Here is a 13,742-nt window from a genome sequence, read left to right as displayed (position 1 = left end):
ACTGTAAATGCGTTTACGTAGGCAAAATGGAGCCGAAGAGAGAATTCAGGTAAGAGACACAAAGTCAGAAACACTAGGAACAGGCCGTTCTTGCAAAACATGCCACCTCCAGCCACTCGGGTGAACAAGAGCATTTCCATTAAGGCTTCCATTAGCCTGGCAGTCGTGGGTCACCAAGAGCCCAATTACTGCAGTGGGGCCGTGCGGAGGGCGAGGCCTCGAGAGCAAGGACTCTGCTCTTCAATTAGGGACTTACTGGGACAGGCTGCCTCTGGGGCAACATTCTCAAACCTCGCCCACTGGAGCGAGTTCCTGCCGGCCAAGGGCGGGGTGGGGGGTGGGGCACCAGGAAGGAAGCGATCCCCCCGGTTCCCAGACAATGGGTCTTCCTAATACCAAAGACTGCTTAGGTCTAAGTATGGAAAGGCTGGGGCTCAGAAGCCAACATCAAACGGATGATTCCCTCTGGCCAGAAGCAGTCCTTTTCCTCCCCTTTGCCCTGCGTGATCAGAAAAATGTGAGAACCACAGAAAAACGAATTGTCTGTGGGAAGGAGAACAGGAAGAAAGACTTCTAGGTGATCCTTCAATGTCGGGTTTACCAAATAAACCACCCGGCGAGCAGAAACCAGGACACCGGAGGGGCTCCGGGCTTCTTGCTCTAAAAAGAATGACTGATCCTTTAGGGACGAGTGATGATTTGGTCGGTTTTTCAGACGGAAAGCAAGTGGGTCAACTTATTCAAGTCACCTCTCAGAATGCATCAGGTGGAAAGAATCCCTCGGGGGCCTGAGACTGGGGATCGATCTGCGGACGGCCAGGTGTCTGCTACTGGTCTCACCCTCCTCCGATCCATCCGCCACAGTGTCTCCAGACTTCGTCCCCAGAACGCAGGCCGTGGGGTCACTCCTCTGCGCATGGACTGTCCTGACACTCCACCACTCCCAAAACAAAACCCACACCCTTCCCCTCGCATCCCACCCCCTCCTCCAGTGCAGAGCTCAGGGCCAGGCTCGGTCACCCCTCCGGGCCTTTGCCAGCCTGCGCCCCCTCCAGGAGCTCCATGTCCAGAGCCTGAGTCTGGAGGCAAAGCCCGCTGCGAACGCCCCCTCTTCCGTGGCCCTGTCCCTCCTCCAAACCCCTGGCCCAGGGTCGCGGACGGTGCAGACAGAATAGCGGAGAGAACGGAGGCTTTGGAGGGCTATTACGAAACATCCTGTGACCTTGGGCTTTAAGTCCTTCGTCTTTCACCATCTCTCCTCTGCAGAGGGGTTAGAACCAGACCTGTCGTCATGACAACTAATTTAACAAGATGGTGCCTCAGGCAGCAGCCACGTGGTAAATGCTGGGTCTCTCCCTTCTTGTCCCACCACCCGCACCAGTGCTGGGTAACCGGAAGCGCTTGGTGTCCCAGAGTCACTCGACAAGTTTGCAGGCGCACCAGGCACATGCCAGCTGCAGGGTCGGACAGCCCCTGAACGCCCACGTTTGCCAATCGAGCAGATGTGCCATGTCTCACTGCTAGATTATAAACTCCCAGAAGGGGGCTTCCCTGGCGGTCCAGTGGTAAAGAATCCGCCTTCCAATGCAGGGGACGCGGGTTCGATCCCTGGTCAGGGAACTAAGAGCCCACATGCCGCGGGGCATCTAAGCCCGCGCGCCACAACTACTGAGCTCGCGTGCCTCAACTAGAGGGCCTGCGTACCACAAACTACAGAGCCCACACGCTCTGCAACCCACAGAGCGCCACAACTAGAGAAAACCTGCATGCCACACTAGAGAGAATCCCGTGCGCCGCAACAAAAGATCCCGCATGCCGCAACGAAAGATCCCGCATGCCGCAACGAAAGATCCCGCATGCCTCAACGAAGATCCCGCGTGCCACAACTAAGACCCAACGCAGCCAAAAATTAAATAAATAATAAAATAAACTTTTAAAAATTAATAAATAAACTCCCAGAAGGCAGAGCTCAAGTCCTATCACCCCTGTGCCCCCAGAGGTGGGCCCCGCACACAGAGGAGACCCTAGAAAAGTGTGCTCACCTGAACAGAACAGAATCGAACCAGATCCCAAAAGCCTGAGCTATCTGCCAGCATCAGGGGTGAAACAGCCTCACTAATTAACTGCTGGGATGACAAGGGGCCACGCATCCCCAGGCCACCAATTCTCAAAGAATCCAGACGTTGAAACACACCCTCCCAACTGCAAACCAGGCACATCTAACCTCGAAGACCCTGAATGTACAGCTCAGACATCACCATAAACATCTCGCCAGTCGCTGAGCATTTAAAACAGACACTGTAACGAGGCCAGCAACACAGCCTGACCCGAGCCCCCCACGCCCATCCTGAAGAGTGTGAGGTGACCCCCAGAGTCGGCCCGCAGAGAGCCAGGCCAGCTGCCATCAATGGGACCAGTGACCGGTGTCCAGGCAGGAAGCTCAGAGTCTGCAGGAGGCTCAGAGCATTGCTTCACTGACTCGGAGTGAAATGAAAATGCAGCCGCACCAGAGGCAGAGGGGGCCGATCAGGCCGGCTCAGGAGAACATGCCCGTCCGGGGATATGCAAGGGCACCAGCCGCGCCGGGGACCCCGAGGGCCACCATCGTGCAGCGGGCTCTCCTGGGGCCCCCGGGCGCGTGTGCATTACCCCACCCCTCTGACGAACAGCTGGACCACACTCGTGAGGCCAGCGTCCCCCGAGCCCTCGGGTTTTCTCAGCCCCCTTAGCTCAGGTTCCTGGCAATCACGGCATCCTGGCCCCATTGGTCCTAACCTGACGGTAGATCCTTTGATGTGAGCGCTCTGTCCCCTGGGTTTGGGAACGGCCTATCTGCCACATGTCTACCAATCAATCGTGCTGGTTCTAAGTGAGTAGATGAAAGCAATTTCAGTCACTCGTCATGAAAATCTATCATTAGTTAATGATAACGGAAAAACAGTCTAGAAAAGGGGCATCTGCCTGCCAATGCACGGGACGCGGGTTCGAGCCCTGGTCCGGGAAGATCCCACATGCCGCGGAGCAACTAAGCCTGTGCGCCACAACTACTGAGCCTGTGCTCTAGAGCCCGCGAGCCACAACTACTGAGCCCACGTGCTACAACTACTGAAGCCCGCGCGCCTAGAGCCTGTGCTCCACAACAAGAGAAGCCTCCGCAATGAGAAGCCCGCGCACCGCAACGAAGAGTAGCCCCCGCTCGCAGCAGCTAGAGAAAGACCGCGCAGCTACAAAGACGCAACATAGCCAAAGATAAATAAATAATTTTTTTAAAAAAAGAGTCTAGAAGAGGCAGAAGGTGGGAGCAGAGGGGTGCTCTGCTCCCCTCTGCTCAGAATTATCAAAAAAAAAGCCACATCTCTTTTATATATAGTAGTGTGTATCTGTTAATCCCAAACTCCTAATTTATCCTCCCCCCCACCGCCTCTTTGGTAACCATAAATTTGTTTTCTATGTCTGTGAATCTGTTTCTGTTTTGTAAATAAGTTCATCTGTATTATTTTTTTAGATTCCACATATAAGTGATATCATATATTTGTCTTTCTCTGTCTGACTTACTTCACTTAGTATGATAATCTCTAGGTCCATCCATGTTGCTGAAAATGGCCTGAAACCAACACAGTATTGTAAATCAACTGTATTTCAATTATAAAAAAAAGTCACAGTGATGTCTTGTGTTTGTCGGTCACGGTTCCGGCCCCTTGGGTCCGAGCTGTGTGATGTGTCCCACCCATGGGGAGATGCAAAGAAACCTCAACAGGACCCGCCCGATGAGGTTAACACCCTCAGAGAGAAATGTGCTTCATAAGAGAAAACAGAACCAGCAGTGGGAAAAATGTCTGCTGAAGCAAGTTGGGCTGCTTCCTGTGCTGTGAAACTCGTATTAATTAGCCTGATCGTTACTGTCCCATCGTATCCAGGCAAGCCCAAAGTGTGCTCTGCTGAGAAAATAAGAAGATTAAATCGTTAAGTCATTTTAAGAAAAAGAACCGATTCTCTGTGCACCTGCGCCGAAACAAACGCTCCACCGGGAGAGAACTTGGGACCCGCAGGCGGGAAACGCCAGGAGCACGGCGCCCTCTAGCGGCCCATCTGCCCCTGGAGATGCGAGCCAGGCATGGCCTGCGAAGGTTTCATCTCAACAAGAGAATCTGCTGCAGGGCAGAGGGGTGCCTTCCAAAGGGAGGCGGCTTTGGGGGCGCTTGAAGCCACGTGCCCCTGGGGCTGGTGGTCCCACCCGGAATGGATGCGACACTCAAGGGAACAAAGTACAAGGGCCTTCGGCACCCACTGGGGTTCCCGGGGACGGGCCTTTGGAGGGAGGGCCCCAAAGGAGCAAGTGGGAGCCACAGGCACATGGAGACTCCCTCCCTGCCAGCCAGGACGAAGCCAGGTTCCCCAGCCCCCCCGACCCCCGGCCCCCACTGCGCTCTGTTCCATTGCATTCCCTTCCTTCCCAGCCTTACCACGTTTGAGGCCCGCTTGCATCTGTGCTACCGGATTCGTGTCCATAGCTCTGTAAGGGCAGGCAAAAGGCCTGCCTGTCTCCCCAGCTCCCTGCACAGGGCGCAGCCCACAGGAAGCAGTCAGTGACACTTGGCGAGTTAATGGTGAATAAATGAATTCATGCATGAATGAATGCATGTTGCAGAGCTCTAACATTCTTTTCTGGTGTTTCTTTTTGGAACTCCTAAGAGCTCTTTTCTACTTCTTTGGGGGCCTCTGTGGTAGGCTGAATAATGCCCCCTGTCTCCCAAAGATGTCCACGTCCCAATTCCTGGAAACTGTGACCTTACAAACAAAAGGGACTTTGCTGATGTGATCGAGTGAAGGATCTCGCGATGGGAGACGATCCTGGATTATCTGAGGGGACCCAGTGTCATCACAAAGGTCCTTATAAAAGGGATGCGGGTGGGTCAGAGTGAGAAAAAGGCAACGTGACAACACAAGCAGGGAGAGACTGGAAGATGCAGGGCTGCTGCCTTTGAAGATGGAGGAACCTCTAGAAGCTGGAAAAGACAAGGAAAAGGATCCTCCCCTGGAGCCTCCCGAGGGAGCGCAGCCCAGCCGACGCCCGGATTTTAGGACTTAGGACCTCCAGAGCTATAAGATAGTAAGTTTGTGCTGTTTTAGCCACTAAATCTGTGGCAATTTCTTACATCAGCACATTAGCAAACCAATACATTCTTTGGCAGCACCTGCTCCACCCAAGGCACCAGGCTAAGCTCCGAGGGCACAACCGTTACTGGAACCGGCACAGCCTTGGTCCCACGAGCAGCAGAAGCAGAAGCACAAAGAACGCATCCGATCAACACCGAGGATGAAAACACAACTGTCCCCACGTGTCACTCGCGTGACAGTGAAGCCGGGGAGGTTGGCTGCTTGATGGCGAATCCACTAAAATGTACTAAGTTAGGTGCAAAAAGAGCAGGACAGCCTCACGATCGGCAAGATCGGAAGTCGCTTCTCCACCAGTGGCTTCTCAGCCCAGCCACCTCGGCGAAGGCTGAGTCGGAGGGGAGGGGGTCAGACCCCCACCGAGCTCCTCCTCGGCCTGGAGTAGCCAGGGATGTGCCAATGGCTTGACCTCTTCAGCCACGCTGTGTTCCACAACCCCTCCCAGCCCTGGACCTTTGTGTGTCCTCTGTCCCGGGAACACCTGGCTTCTCCATCCCGCCAACGTCCTTCCAGGAATCGACCCACCAGGTCGTCAGGGAGCAGACTGGTCATTTTCAAATGCTTGCAGGTCCACAGACTCTTGCGCCTGGCCATCATTCAAGTCACTAAAAACAGTAAATACCAGCCCAGACATCAGAGTCATCGCCAGGGCTCTGGACCCGGGCAGGCACCTACAGTACACCTGGCGCGGTGAGCACATTAGCAAACCAATGGGGAAAAGGATGCTCATCGCAGGAAATCAATTCCCTTTTGCTGCGTCCAGATACCTCCCTCCCTTCTCCCACGTGTGCCCCGACAGAGAAGGCTGGCCAGGGAAAGAGGCGGGGCTCACTCGGTAGTGAGGATCCAGGTCTAACTACCCATCTGGGTGTGTGACCTTGAGCAAGTTCGCTCCTCCCAGGGCTGGTCTGGCCATCAGTAAAAATGGGGACACCACCTTAAGGGAGGGCTTCTCTGGAGGGAGGGGACAGACCTCCTGCCAACCATGTTTGACAGCATCGCCTCTGAAGGATGCAAGCAGGATGTGCAGGGCGTAGGGCCAGGACCCGGGGCCCGAGCCTGGGACTCCAGCTCCCACCACGCAGCTCTGCAGGACGGCCCCCGACTTTCAAGGACGCTGCTGTTTGTACTTATGTCACAACTAACGGCCTAACAAGCCCAGGTATCTTTTCACCGCCCATCAAACGACTGCTTCCCCAGCTGTAAAGTTTAACTACCTACCCATATTCTCTCTGACTTTTAAAGTTGTGAGCAGACCACCTTCCCATCAACGCAAAGAAGCAAGGAAGCCCTGCAGTTCCCCAAACACCTGGGCAAGTTCGTGGCCCCCAGGTGTCCACCTGATGCCTCCCTTCTCATCCCCCAGGAGGACCCCCGCCAGGCCTCGCGAGCCGACTGCAACCTTCTGTGGGTTGTCCCGGCGCTCTGGGAGCAGGCAGGTCTGGAAGAGCTCACCATGCATCATAGGGTGAACTGTATCCCCCAGAAAGACATGTCGAAGTCCTAACTCCTGGTGCCTGTGAACGTGGCCCTATTTGGAAATAGGGTCTTTGTAGAGGTGATCAGATTGAGATGAGGTCAGTAGGGTGGTCACACTGATGACTGGTGTCCTTAAAAGAAGAGGGAGGGAAGACGGCCACGTGAAGACAGAGGCCAAGACGGGAGTGGTGCAGCCACGAGCGAAGGAGCGCCCGGAGCCCCCGGGAGCTGGAAGAGGCGGCAGCACCCTCCCCGGGAGCCTCCAGAGGAACCACAACCCTGTTGACACCTTGATTTTGGACTTCCGGCCTCCAGACTGTGAGAATACATTTCTGGGACGTCCCTGGCCGTCCAGAGGTTAAGACTCTGCGCTTCCATTGCCGAGGACCCGGGTTCAACCCCTGGTCGGGAACTAATATCCCACAGGCCATGCTGCACAGCAAAACGAACGAACAAACAAACAGTATGAGAGAATACATCTCTGTGATGGAAGCCACCCCATCTCTGTGCTTTGTTCCAGCGGCCCCAGGACACTAAGACCCCAGGCTGCTCCAGGAGGGCCCCTGGCTGCACAGGACAGTGGCACCCAGCACGGTGTCGTATCACAACCATCACAGACAGTGACAGGCCCGGCACGGCGGCCAGGCCACCCACGAGCCATCCACGAAGGCGCCGGAGATGGAGGGGAGGGAAAGGGCCGTGAGGCGTTGACCTGCCGTCCTGTGGGGCCGACAGGTCCGTGAGGGCTCCTGACCCGTGTCATCCCCTGAAACGGGGCAGGCACCTTGGCTGTTCTACCTCACGGGCGGCACACACTGCAGGGATTTAAGGGTATGTGCATGGATCACCGAGCAAACGTGTGTTTCTGACCAGGCCTCTGGCCAGTGTGGGACTCACTGACCCCTCCCGCATGGAGCCAGTCCCACAGGGCAAGGTCCCAGTGTCCAAAACGTATCCCGGGCACCACTGCGTGTAGCCCTGAGCACTCGGAGGGCACTTCTGTGTCTCACCAGCCCCCCAGGGTCTCCAGGCCTGAACGAGGTGAACACAGGGCATTTCTGGGCAGACGGGCTGGGTGGGCTCCGGGCAGGCTCACGGGGTGAGGACTGCGGATCGGTGGCAGTGTCTACAAGGACAGGGGTCCTCCTGACTCAGCTGCGTGGAGGCCGTTCCTCCAGGGAGGCTCAGCACTGTCCCCCCTCCTCCCCCCGCTCCCTCTGCAGGGCCCTCTCCAGGCTCTGCCCTCCGGGCCTCAAGGCTCCAACCTTAGGGGGTCTGGGGTCCCACCTAGGCTCAACCTCGCATCCCAGGTCAGCACAGCCTGCCCTGCACACCTGCCAGAAAGGCAGCAGGTTGCTCAGGAGCTAGAGGTGAAGGATAAAGAAAGAGTGCTCATCCGGACAGTGGAATGTTCTCCAGCACTAAAAAGAAATGAGCTACCAAGCCACGGAAAGGCACGAAGGGACCCAACTGCATGTTACCAAGCGAAGAAGCGAATCTGAGAAGGCTACGTACTGTGTGATTGCAACTCCATGACACTCCAGAAAAGGGAAATCTATGGGGACAGTAAGATCAGGGGTCGCCAGGGATTGGGGGAGGGGGGCATGAATAGGGAGAACACAGAGGATTTTTACGGCAGTGAACACAGTACACCCTGTATGTTACTGTAATGGTGGATATGTGACATTATACATGTGTCCAAACCCACAGAATGTACAACACCAAGAATGAACCCTCGTGTCAGCTATGGACTCTGGGTGACGCTCATCTGTCAGTGTAGGTTCACTGATGGTACCAAGTGCACCACTCTTCTGGGGGTGGGGAGAATCGGGGAGGCGGTGCACGGGCAGGGCGGGGAGGTATATGGGAAAGCTCCACCCTCTGCTCAATAATGCTGGGAACCTCCTAAAACCGATCTGAGAAGTAAAGTTTATTATTATTTTTAAAAAGAGCATCAGGGGACCCCTTCCGGGTCACAGGGGGTGCAGGTGTGTGTGTGTTCTGGGCAGATCCTGGGCACCCAGGTACCGAGGGCCCTGGAAAAAATGGCCAGTGGTCGCCGGGAGTCCTCCCTTCCCATGATCCCCTGCTCCTGGGGGGGGAGGTCAGGTGGGGTCTGCTGGAGGTCCTGCTCCTGGGGGGGGAGGTCAGGTGGGGTCTGGTGGAGGTCCTGCTCCTGGGGTGGGAGGTCAGGTGGGATCTGGTGGAGGTCCTGCTCCTGGGGTGGGAGGTCAGGTGGGGTCTGGTGGAGGTCCTGCTCCTGGGGTGGGAGGTCAGGTGGGGTCTGGTGGAGGCCCTGCTCCTGGGGTGGGAGGTCAGGTGGGGTCTGGTGGAGGCCCTGCTCCTGGGGTGGGAGGTCAGGTGGGGTCTGGTGGAGGTCCTGCTCCTGGGGTGGGAGGTCAGGTGGGGTCTGGTGGAGGTCCTAAGGACACTGTCCATGGAGGCAGCCTCCTTCCAGCTCCGTAGTTCTCAGCCAGGGACAGTTTGCCCTCCAGGGACATGTGGCAGGGTCTGGGGACACTGGAGGCAACCACGTCTGGAGCACGGGGTGCTACTGGCATCTGATGTGTAGAGGCCAGGGGTGCTGCTTGACACCCTGCCGTGTCCGCCACCCCCCGCCCCACGGGGAATCAACCCTGCAAAAGGTGCAGGGCGCTGGGGTGGAGGAACCCTGCTGGACCCGACTCGGGAGCCCAGAGGCTAGACAGCCACGGGCTCCCGACACTGCACAGCCGCGCGGCATCCACAGGGAGTCCAGCACCTTCCTTCACACCTTCACACAGGCCGGAATCCCACGGCACCACGGCCTTACGCTCCCCGCTTCCTGCGGTCAGCATGTGGCTTAAACCGCATCCCGGCTGTCCTGGCTCCGCCAGCCTAAGTGCTAACTAAGTACAGCGCGGGCATCCTGCAGCCTCAGGACCAGGGCTGGGCAGGGTCCCCGTCTCCAGAGCCTCCAGCCCCCAGGGAGCCCACAGGGTGGGTGTCCTTGGCACAGAGGGCAGCCTGGACTCCTCTTTCCCTCCGCTTTCCGGCCCGGTATGGACACGAGGTGGGGCCCGAGGGCAGGGGCGAGCCCCGCAGCCGTGTCCACCCACCTTTGTTACCTGCTCTGTGCCAGCCACTCGCAGCTGCTCATCGCCCACACACCCTCTCGAGCCGGGCCGGGGCTGCAGCAGGCAGCTGGGAGGCACGGGGACCAGGCAGCGAGCGATGCTCCCCCAACCTGCACCCCCTTCCTTCCTAGGGGGCGAGGTGCTGGCAGGGGTCCTCGCTGTTCTGCACCGCAGGCCAGGATCAGCCCGCCCTGGTCCTCGATCCCTGCGGCTGCAGGCAGCTCAGCTGCTTGCCTGAGGCCCTGGCCTCCCACCTCTGGTTGCCCTGGCAACTGGGCACCCTCCCTCCCAAGGAAGCCACAGGCTCTGGCCGGGTGGGAGCTCTGGACACTGGTGACAGCTGGGGGTAGGCGTGGACAGCCGGACCAGCCAAGTGTGAGCCAACACCCTGAGCGGCCCGGACAGCTGCTGCCCGGAGGTTCCACTGACCCGAACACGGGGTCACAGAGCTAAGGTCACAGACCTTCTTCTGTCGGCATGGCTCCCCCCAGGTCAACAGAGTGGACCACGGAGATCAAAACAACAGTGCTTGTCCCAACGGGGCCAGGCTTCCTTTGGTCCATCTGCCGGAAGCCTCGCCCCAGCTTTGAACGACCAGTCCCTTCTCATGCTTCCGGGAGCCCTTCCTAAACACCCACCCCTAAGTCCCCTGGGTGACTGGCACAGCACCCCACTTCGTTCCTGCCCCAAAGTCATCACTCTGTTATTTTATGTTTTGATAAATTGTCTGTCTCGGAAACCCTCCTACACCGTTGGTGGGAATGTAAGTTGGTGCAGCCGCTATGGAAAACAGTATGGAGGTTCCTCAAAAACCTAAAAATAGAGCTACCATATGATCCAGCAATCCCACTCCTGGGCATATATTCGGACACAACTATAATTCAAAATGATATATGCGCCCCTATGTTCACAGCAGCACTATTCACAATAGCCAAGACATGGAGACAACCTAAGGGTCCATCGACAGATGAATGGATAAAGAAGATGTGGTGCATATAGAGTGGAATACTACGCAGCCATAAAAAGGAATGAAATAATGCCATTTGCAGCAACATGGTTGGACCTAGAGATTATCATACTAAGTGAAGTAAGTCAGAAAGAGTAACCTTGGAGTTGAGTCTTAAAGGAGCCTGGCCCGCAGGGCAGAGAGAGAGGGTGCCAGTCTCCATCCTCACGTCCCCAGAGGGTAGGGGAAGTTGTTCTTTTGCCCTGGGTCGTCGTCCTGTAGCAGGACGTTGGCTAACAAGCTGGGAAGAGAGAGGATGCTTCTGAAGTCCCTTTCAGCAAACTACCGGCTCTTCATTCTCAAGTTCCCTTCTCTTGTCCCATTTTGTGCCTAACTTGAAGTCCCCAACCCAGAAAGGCCTGCAGGGTGGGGATGGAGACCACGGGCCCGCACCAGGGAGGAAGGAAGTCTGCCTCTATCAAGGGCCTGCCCACCCCACATCCTCATATATGAGCCCACTCAGGCTCCCGGGGACAGCCGGGGACAGGGGTGCCACTACAGACCAGGGAACAGAGGCCGGACGTGCAGGTGACTTGGCCAAGGAGGGAGCTAAATGCTGGCATTCGCACTGGAACCAATCTACCCAACTACAAAGTCCTCTCCACAAAATAAAGATGTGGGGAAGTCACAGACGCTTACATCTTAGAAAGTTCTTACAGTCTTGGATCCCTTAGGCAGGTAATTAGCAGGGAGGGGGAGGGGAGGCAGAACAAAGCAGCAGGCGGCAGTGATAGAGAAGAAGAGGCAGCAGCCGATTGGCTCTCCCAGTCTCGCTCTGGGCAGGCGGGGACGGCCTCAGGGGTCCTTGATGGAGCAAGTGGGCTGCCTCGGTCATTATCATTTTACTGATTGGAAAGATACCGTCAGGTCCCATGGGTAGTAGGAATGGAGTTGGGATCTATCCTGCAGGTCTCACTAGCAGAGCAGACAGAATAAATACACATTCATTGACCTGAGCCCAAGCGTAACTTCTGTGTCCTCACACACAGCATCACCAGCCAGGAAGGAGGGGACAAACACACAGATGACGAGAGCTATTCCAGAAAAGACCTCTGAGTACAAAGACAGAGCAGGGTGGCTGGTCAGCAGGCTGGGGGGGTGGGGAGGGCGGGCGGCCACCGAGCCACAAGAGAGGGGGAGCCCTCGGCTTGGGTCCCCGGGCTTTCACAGAGAAAGAGAAGACTTAACAGACCTCCTCCTTGCATCAGCAGTTGTACTTTTCAGACGGCGAAAACACACTGCAGCACAGCTCTTAAATTAGTCTTTTGAAGTGCAACAGAACCTGAGCAAAATGGGAAAATGGCAGTAGATCTACGAGCAAGTTCCCTGTTTATTTGGTCCCCATCGTTATCTCCCCAAGGGAGTTCCACAGACATGGACGTTCACAGGTCTTGTGTGAATTAAGCCAGGGTCAAGGGACTGGAGGAAATACTGGGTGAAGCAGGGCTAAACAGGTGTCTTTTTCTGCAGGACTTCTCAGATCCTTGACTGTGCCGTGTACCTTGCACTTCTCCCAGGGGAAAGTGGAGAACTCAGTAATCCACCCCCTCGGGAAGAAAATGCAAGAGGCACAGAGTCCAGGGCAGTTCCAGGGGGTAGGACTCAGCGCTGTCACTGCCAAGGGCACAAGTTCAATCCCTGGTCGGGGAACGAAGATCCCACAAGCCAAGAGGCAGGGTCAAAAAAAAAAAAAAAAAAAAAAAGAGGAACAAAGTCCATCAGAGCACCGGGAGAGCAGACAGGGTCTGCCCCTCCATCAACCACCACGGCCCTTCATCCCCCATCCCCTCCTGGCACTGCCCAGGAAGGGCCACTTGGCCTGGTTCAATCACTTTGTGCTTTTTATCGTAAAGTCTATTGTCCTCAAAGAGCTGCTTCAGATCCTCCCTGCATTCAGTTTCCTTATGCCCCTCCCTCGACTGCTAATGTCTCCCCTAGAAATGTCCCCACACACCTAGGTGAATGACCGAGACAAAAATTAGTCTGTGTCCTTGAAGGAAGGGCTACCTTGGTCACCTGCAAACCTGGGCACCAGTGTCCCTTTCTTTAAGGAAACACCAGGCACAGCCCAGGGAGGATGTGTGACCGATATTCCATCAGACGGGAAGGCACACATGGGGGAGCCGTCTTGGTGTCAGAGGCACAGGAGCATTTGAATAACTATCATCTCACTCTGTCCCCCAGCAGGTCCCAGGGAGATGGCCTTCAAGCCTAAAGCCGAGGTTAAGAGCTCCAACTAAACTCTGACTCCCATTCCCATTTGCTGTGTGACCTTGGGCAGGTTAGTTAGCCTCTCTGTGCTTTAGTCTCCTCTGCTGTAAAATAAAGTTGTTATGCGGATTGCACGAGACAAAGCACGTAAAGAGACTGGGATAGACCCTGGGGCCAGAGAGCTCGGCACACATCAGCTGTACCGCTGTCCCCATTTCACAGGCAGGAAAGCCAAGCATCAGAGGAACCACGCCAACTGCCATGACCGCTGCTAATCAGGGCAGACCACCCGACGCAAAGGCCCTTCCACTGACGCTGCCTCCGAAGAAAAGGCAGAACGAATCTCTTATCCAGTGACGACAAGGAGAGCTAGATGCTGGCCAAGAACATCCAGTTTAAAGGGAAAGATGGAACCCAAAGGTCATTAAAGAGAAACCCATCGTACCAGATAGCCCTAAAAAAACCTTAATTACAACTTGGCCCTGAAGATGCTCCCAACCCCTTTCCTCAACCTAGCAAAGACCCACATGACCCACCAGAGTGCTGGAAACTTCCCAACATGCTTCATCCTGCACATCAGGCACCCGTCCATCTGGGCCAAGGCGGGTACCAAGGCCCCCTTTTCCCACTGTCCTCACATCCACCCTTGCCACCTTCCTGGGAAAAGTCGAAGGGCCAGCCCAGGGTCCATTCTGGTCTAAATGACCTTCCCCCATAAAGCAGAGAGGGAATAGGGCTGGCCCGGGCTTAGCTTC

The 13,742-nt window shown here is 56.1% G+C and overlaps 1 protein-coding gene across 3 annotated transcripts in view; it reads right to left on the bottom strand.

Moving 5' to 3' along the window:
* PARVB (parvin beta) overlaps positions 1-13,742 on the bottom strand; it is a 110,134-nt gene that overhangs the window by 64,300 nt on the left and 32,092 nt on the right. The window lies entirely within an intron of this gene.

The sequence above is a fragment of the Delphinus delphis genome, chromosome 11 (genome assembly GCF_949987515.2).
Source record: "Delphinus delphis chromosome 11, mDelDel1.2, whole genome shotgun sequence".
Lineage (NCBI taxonomy): Eukaryota > Metazoa > Chordata > Mammalia > Artiodactyla > Delphinidae > Delphinus > Delphinus delphis.
The sequence above is the reverse complement of the archived record's forward strand: the minus strand, read 5'-3'. Positions and strand labels throughout refer to the sequence as shown.